This window comes from Sceloporus occidentalis, unplaced genomic scaffold, assembly GCF_023333645.1.
Source record: "Sceloporus occidentalis isolate IW3139 unplaced genomic scaffold, rSceOcc1.0.p SCAF_11, whole genome shotgun sequence".
In the NCBI taxonomy this organism is placed as follows: domain Eukaryota; kingdom Metazoa; phylum Chordata; class Lepidosauria; order Squamata; family Phrynosomatidae; genus Sceloporus; species Sceloporus occidentalis.
In genome coordinates this window covers 23,649,712-23,657,500 of record NW_028316991.1, presented here as the reverse complement: position 1 = coordinate 23,657,500, position 7,789 = coordinate 23,649,712, and the positions used below count along the sequence as shown (strand labels likewise).

General features: G+C 49.8%; 1 protein-coding gene across 4 annotated transcripts in view; it reads left to right on the top strand.

The window, feature by feature from the left end:
• Positions 1 to 7,789, top strand: part of LOC149305710 (focal adhesion kinase 1) — a 61,115-nt gene that overhangs the window by 5,839 nt on the left and 47,487 nt on the right. The gene's annotated exons all lie outside the window — the stretch shown is intronic.

Below are 7,789 nucleotides of genomic sequence, written 5' to 3'. Positions count from 1 at the left end.
ATCCGATCTGCCCTTTTCCTTCTGATTAAACAACGCGGCGGATCCGCTACTAAAATAACCCCTTCCCGGCCAGCGGCTACTAAAATAACCCCTTCCCGGCCAGCGGCTACTAAAATAACCCCTTCCCGGCCAGCGGCTACTAAAATAACCCCTTCCCGGCCAGCGGCTACTAAAATAACCCCTTCCCGGCCAGCGGCTACTAAAATAACCCCTTCCCGGCCAGCGGCTACTAAAATAACCCCTTCCCGGCCAGCGGCTACTAAAATATAACCCCGGCCAGCGGCTACTAAAATATAACCCCTTCCCGACCAGCGGCTACTAAAATAACCCCTTCCCGGCCAGCGGCTGCTAAAATAACCCCTTCCCGGCCAGCGGCTGCTAAAATATAACCCCTTCCCGGCCAGCGGCTGCTAAAATAACCCCTTCCCGGCCAGCGGCTGCTAAAATATAACCCCTTCCCGGCCAGCGGCTGCTAAAATATAACCCCTTCCCGGCCAGCGGCTGCTAAAATATAACCCCTTCCCGGCCAGCGGCTACTAAAATATAACCCCTTCCCGGCCAGCGGCTGCTAAAACAACCCCTTCCCGGCCAGCGGCTGCTAAAATATAACCCCTTCCCGGCCAGCGGCTGCTAAAATAACCCCTTCCTGCCCAGCCGCCACTCGCATACATCATCCGCTGACACTCGGCTTCAACTCTCTCAGTGCTGGAAAGCAGGGGCTTGCGATGTATCTGACGTGGTGTGATATATATATTATATATTCTATATATATAGTGGGGGAGATATAGGTAGATATCTGTATACAATATGTATACGTCCCAGTGTATGTGTACATTATAGGAGCAGCCTGTTTTTTCCTCCCCATTTACTCATCTCTTCCCTTTTGTTTGGTTGCTGATTGGTTGAGGCAGTAGGGACCGGGGACGTGAAGTAGGGAGTTGTTGAAATAATGCAGCGTAGTTATGCTGAAAGCCGGAACGGTGGCTCTGGAACCGTTTTTTTTTGTTTTTTTTCTCTGATTTCGCCCCGATTTCCTGCTGAATTTGTCGGTGAGCGTTAATAATAATAAATAATAAATAATACCGTATAAATAGCGAGGCCCTTCTCCCGGCCTCCATGCATTATGATAAAGAGCTGGGGCCCCTGGACGGCCCCCGTGGACATGCCTTGTTTGTGTGTTTGTGTTCAGTGCACACATTACATTAGTACGTGGATATGAGAGAGCCTGCAGCGGACAGGCCGATTACCTTCTCGGCTGAAAGGCGGGTCCATGAAATACGAAAGGGTGTTCTGCAGCAGCAGGCTGGAGATTGGTAACCCAGGGCGATTAATCCATTCGTTATTATCAGCCTATCAGCAGACAGGATTAACCCCTTCGCTTCCCGCCAGATGAGCTCGTCAGGGGAATGGTCCAACATATTGGGAAAGCGGGGGGGGGGCGTGAGAGGGGGGGGTTATTTCAAAGGAGGAGAAATGTTACAAGGGACCGGAATCTAAGATGGAATGTAAGGAAGTTTCACTTTACTAAGAGGGTGGTAGATACCTGGAACTGCCTCCCAGTACAGGTGGTAGAGGGTAACACATGCATGTTTAAGGTCTGGGTGCTGGAAGGTGTGCTGGACGTGGCGCCGGGGTTTGGCTGCCGGCGGCGGGTGTATTTCTGTGTAACTCACCGCAGGCTGACCTTGCGCTGTACTGACATCCGGATCTTTGTACACAAACCCTCGTTGTCATGGCAACCGATCACCGACGCTTTGTGAATGCCTTTCAACCTACAGCCCAAACCCTGCTGTTGGGGGTCGGCGACCGGCTCTCCAGCTGCTCCTCCGACGTCTCGCTCGTTGTCATGAAGTCATCTTTATTGGGCATCACGGCCATGATATACACAGCGCTGTACGACCCCGGAGCGCACGCTCTACTCCCCCTGTTTAATGTATGTGATATAAAGTCATGCTTCTGCGTAAAATCTGCTATTTTTGTGAAGAATGTTTGTCGTGCGGCTCGATGATCCGGTCTGAACCTGCGCTTTATAATTACGTCTGACCACCGGAATCCTGATGCGCAGCTGGAAATTCTCTCTCTGGTCTTCTCTCTCTTCTCTCCTCTCCTCTCGCTCTCGTCCCCTGTCTCTCTTTATAAAGGGGGTGTGGGAGCAAAACTACTAAACATGCGGGGGGCTGCATTCACATCCTGCACTTATCATCTCTTGCTATTTTCCCAGCACACACCGTATTTCCTATTTTATGTTTAGTTAAGCTGGTAGATAAGTGGAACAGCCTCCCAGCAGAGGTGGTAGAGGGTAACACAGTGAGGGGATTAAACATGCATGGGACAGACATACGGCTCCTGAATCTAAGACGAGACCAACGACTGATTTGAGGTTTTAGAAGCAAGAATTCGTCTTAAAAAATACTAAATCTTTCTAGAATAAGTTGAATCAGAACGTCGGCGTTTCTCTGTTATAACCGTTACAGACGGAGAGTCCCGGTGTACAGCGCTGCGGAATGCGACGGCGCTATATAAATCGGCATTGCGGAGGGGGGGTGCAGAATATTGGATGTTATTTAAGGCCCCCCCATTCCGTGCCATAAAGTGGCGCTCATCGGATGCGTAATATCCGGGATACACAGATTGCCCAATCTGAACCTAATTATAGAGACTTCTGCGATACGCCGGCCGTCTCAGCTCAGGATTCCGGAAAATACCAAATAGTAAAAAAACCGTTCCCGGAATAAATCTCATTCCAATAAACCCCCCTTTATCTGCAGACCTGGAGCCGCCGCCGCTGTCAGTCAGGTGATATTTTGGGGGACTTTCCCGGCTCAAACCCCACACTGAGCTGATGCTTTATGGCGATGCTAATGAAGTCCCTTCCTCCATAGACTTCCATTAGTCAGTCCATCTGGGTGATAAAGACCGAGCCATTCCATTGTTTCCCACAGGCAGTATGATAAGGAGTCCCCCGACTCTAGTAAATTGGGGGTCAGATAACAGAGCGGGAACTCATACTAATTGATTTGTGATCTGATTGGAGGAATATAAAGCCGCGGCGGTCCCTTTAAGCCGTTGGTGTTCGGATGCCGCATGCAGGCCGGTATCTGCCGCAGTGTCTGTTATGGCGGCCGCGTTAACCCCCGGGTGTCCTTGGCACAGGCGGCGTACGGCGGACAGTCTGCTGAACGAGACAATGGCCGTCAGACAGGAGCTCGGCGCGGTGAATGGAGCCAGCGAGCCTCTGATCCGCCGGCCGGGTATTTGATGGCTCATCAGTAAAGGTGTTAGAGAGCCCGGATTTCTGCCATTAACCCCTTTGTGGCTGGGCACTGGAACATTTTGCCGACGTCTTCGTGTAACACGCCGGGGCCGGGCATTGTAAATATTAAATCCCCTCCCGTGTTCTGCTGCGTGTTACACATGCTGTGATACAGTATCATATGACCCCACGTATGCTCAACCCCCCACCCTACATATCAGTCTTAATACCCAGGGGGTATTTGGCGGGTGGGGCAGTTATCTCTTGCCCCCCATGGACGTTGCGGTCGTGTCATCGCGTTGCCGCTGAAAGGATATTAAAAGTGATTCCGGTTTGGAAAGTGGTTTTATTGCTATAGAAACCAATAAATCTGGCTGCTGATTGGATAATTTATTAGGGTTCTTTTTCTAGTTTGCTCCGTGTTAGTTTTGTTTCCATAACCCCCCACCTTTCTCGAAGGGTTTTATGGCAGCGTCTTCTCTCTGGTATATGTTATCGCCAAGCCGGCCCTTTACCCTTTCGCGGAATCCCCCTTATATGCGTTTGACCCATCCCCCTAACCCCAGCTATTTATTTTATATAGAAGATGTCTTAAGCCAAACACCCCCCCCCCCCACGTGCGATCTACTTTCCGGCAGTCAGCTGCAGCGCTGGCTCAGGGGAAGCTGGAGGCGAGGGTCTGTCCAGACCCCCATGCACATGCAAACAACGTTCCCAGTGCTTTCCTGCCACGGATTGGCTACCTGAATCAGCCAGTCAGAGGAACGAATTGGCCGAACCACGGGGAAGGATGGCTTCAGCTTCAGGGCTGCAGCTTCTCTGTCAGGAAAGTGTTTTGATAAAGGGTTGTCTGGCCTTTTCCTTCATTATACGGCCGCCGCACGGCTCTGGGGTCATTCGGGTTGATACTTTGTTTCCAGAAACGCTGAGCGGTAAAAGTTTCTCGGTGAAGGACGTCTGAGGTCGCTGGATTCGCCGTTACGAGGATTAAGCGTCCCTTTTATTCTTTATTGGCTGTAACGTCTCCTTATCTCTGCCGGTCAGGGCACCCAGCGATATTTAACGTGACTCACTGTGATTCCTCCCCGGTAGTCTGAGATAATAGCGGATAAATGTGCGTTTTGTGAGGGTGCTCCGTAACGTGAGGATCCAGGACAGCCGCTGGGATGATGCCGGGGAGCTCGCCGTGTCTGTAAAATGGATGGTTTATTGGCCCCCCGAAGCCCCTACTGTAGCCCAGTTCCTATTAACGTGGCCCCCGGGCAACCCCAACTCACCTCCCGCATGGCGTTTAGCTGGCGGTGCAGAAAGAGACATTTAAAGGGACCCCCCCCCCGACACACATCATGCTGTAACGCGCCCCTTTAACACGCCTGGGGGTCTGGGCGCTTGCCCGTTCTCCGGGGCCAGTGCAGGACGTTGGTCATACTGGTGACGGGGGCCGTGCCGGTGACATGGGATGATGGGAATCCTGCCTTGTCATACGTGCCGATCGGCCCCCGCTGCCGTGACTCATGCCTTTTACACACTTCCTTTTCATTTATATTTATGGCAGTTTTGCAACAGCAGACGTTCATTGCTGGCGGACGGCGTTCCTCATCAGACAGCGGCGACACTTACATTCAGCCTGCCGGCAGATCGGCCCCATTCGGCCCCCGTCTAGTCGCCCGTTTCTCCCGCTGTAAAGACTCAAACCTTAATCGGTCGCCGGTCTCGTCTTAGATTCATCCCAGTCTATCCCGCGCATGTTTAAATCCTTTTACTGCATTAGCCTCTTACGCAGCTGCTGAGAAGCTGTTCCATGTATCTATCACCTTCTCATAACGTAATATTTACTCAGATTTTGCTTTTCTTATTATTTTTTATACCGTGTTAAGCAAATAAAGAATGAGCTAATATTTTAGTTTATTAACAATTTTTGTTGCAAGCTTTTTTTATTTTTTTTTTCTGCTGCTATACCAACAGATTATTGTAGCCTATCAGCAGGCCCTGTTTGTGTCACCTGACCCCCAGCTCGAATCGTGCGCTTCTTTATAAAACTTTTACGGAAAACTGACTTAAATTATTTGTCTCGTGAAATCAAACAAAATATGTACAGAAAATGCAATAAATCAAGTCTCGGGAGAGCAATATCCGTCTCTTTTAACTTTAATAATACCAAGTTATTAACCCCTAGTTGACATATATTTATTTTTTTTTGTTAGGGGTGCTTTTTATTTTTTTCATACAGCACTAGAATTTAACCCTTTTTGTGCTGTTTCCCCGGTAACGATTGTGGGCCGTAGCCGCGCGCTGTCGATCAGCCGCGTCCTCGCTCCTGGCCTACAAAGGCTTTTTATTTCTTTTCCTGAAATGTTTCCGAGCCGGAACGGGGACGAGCCCCAGCGGAGCAGGGATAAAGCAGCCTCGCCGGTCTCCCGGTGGACGATGCCTAATTGTTTTAATGGGTTAGACTTTGTACGTGAGCCCTGGGGATTGAGGAGGGCTGCGGATGCTTCCTATCGTTTTACATTTTACAAGGTTTTCCGCCTGTTTTATTCAATATGTGGAGTAGAAGATCCAGCGGTGTTTCCACCGTGGGTGGATTCCTTCTGTGCTTTCTTTTTTTTTTTTTTTTTCCTTTTGCTTGCGACCCATGAGAACGGCTACACTGACGATCTGTGTGTGTGTGTGCACACACGCACACGCACACACGCAGTTAAGCTGCCCCTGTATTTTTGGGGTGGGGGTCTCCAGCCATCAGCCGGCTAGGAAATCTGGGAGCAAAAATATTAACGGCAGGTTAACCGAAGGGACGCTCCCGCCGTTATATCCATATAATGCATATAGCTGCGTGGTCCTTTATACATTTTCATGGCGTCTCCTGTGCTCGGTGACATTAAACTGTCCCTTTTCATTTATAGCAGCCGGTATACTTTAATTCCTAAAGTAATGTTTATGATTCCTCCAGTAATGGGTTAACTGCTTTACAGACCCATCTACGTTAAACTTGCAGTCGAGCGTTAGAAGCCATATTACTAGGACCGTTCAATCTCTTAACGGAGGCAACGTTTGCTACGGTCATCATTTTTAAGGAGATGTTTAATTGTCATGTGGGGCAAGAGTGGGCACTGATAGGCTGTTACCATAGAAACTGAGAAAAACACACAAAAAAACTTCCTAAAAGTCTGTTGTTTTTTTTTGTTGCTGCTGATCTGCCATGATTTATCTGCTTAACGCACCGGCAGCCCAAACGGTGTTCTGTTTAAGTGGGACAGCAGCTTTAGGAAGTGCACGCGGCTCGCCCAGGTCTCCTTCCCGGGGTCTCCTTCCCGGTGGCTGCTTGAGACGCCCCCCGCGGACCCCCATACTGTTACATAATATTCAGTATTTTTCGTGCGTTCTCCTTGTGCCGTTTAGCCCCGGCTTCTGGAGTGGGATTTAAATCGCTAAGAGCGAGCGATCCAGATGGCCGGGGGGGATTTGGAGTGCGGGATTAGTCCTTTTAATCCTTGGCACGCTCTTCGCGTTTCTCGGGCGCTCGCCATCCGCTCCCTCGCAGCTCCGTATTACGGCCCCCGGGGTCAGAGGCGCTGTGGGTTTGGGAGAATGGCTTATAACGTTGTGAATAAGATCGGTATTCTCAGGTCCTCTGTATTAATGACATCATTACCAATGAGTTTATGAGGTCACCTGTCCTTGAACGTCACATGTCCTAGAACCCCCCTGTTCTTCCTCTTGGTTTAGTTTCCTGTTATCTTAACCATCGAGCGTCCTAAAGCCTCAGCAGCTAAACGCCCTCCTCCCATCTTATTCTTAAAGGGTTAACAATATAATCCAGCTTGGAAGGAGCCGTCTAATGATCTTTCCTGATTTCCTGTAATCCAAGAACGGCCCCGGTGTGATGTGCTGGCGGTGCCCTCCGAGGCTGGCGGGGGACACGGTCTGCGCTTCTGCCCATCCCTATCAAGTGTCCTCTGATTAGTCTGGCCAGTCCCTCTTTGTGCACCAAATCCCCATATCCCTCTCTCCTCCCCTGATGCCCCTCTTTTCTAGGAGGCCGGAATGTTTGCTGGGTATGAGGGGATCGCAGGGTTCTACGGCCCTAAAAGCCCCGATAATGTGTATAGAAACAGCAGGAAACGGCTTTATAAATTAAACTGTTAATAAACCCCATTTATCCTCGGTTGTGTAGGTTTGTGATAATAGGTCAAAAGGTCTTCATAAGGCGCCCCCCCCCCCCGCAGTGTAGTTCCAATCATTCCACTGGGATCCCAGGGGTGGGAGGAGCCAGCAGAATGGTGCGACATCCTTTTAATTCCCCCACAGACACATTTATGCCATTTTCAGGCATTCCTGAGAATTGCCTTTTTTAGGGGGTAAAATAAAGCTACGAAAATCCCCAAACTTCATGTTTTTTAGGTAATATTGAGGTTATTTGAGTCGTTTTGCAGGGTGTGTGGGTCAGATCGGGTTGTGTGCTCGTGTGTGTAACACGCATCGCCTCCTTCCCCTGAAATAAGGAGGAAATTCCACTTTTTGCCACAAACATTGTGA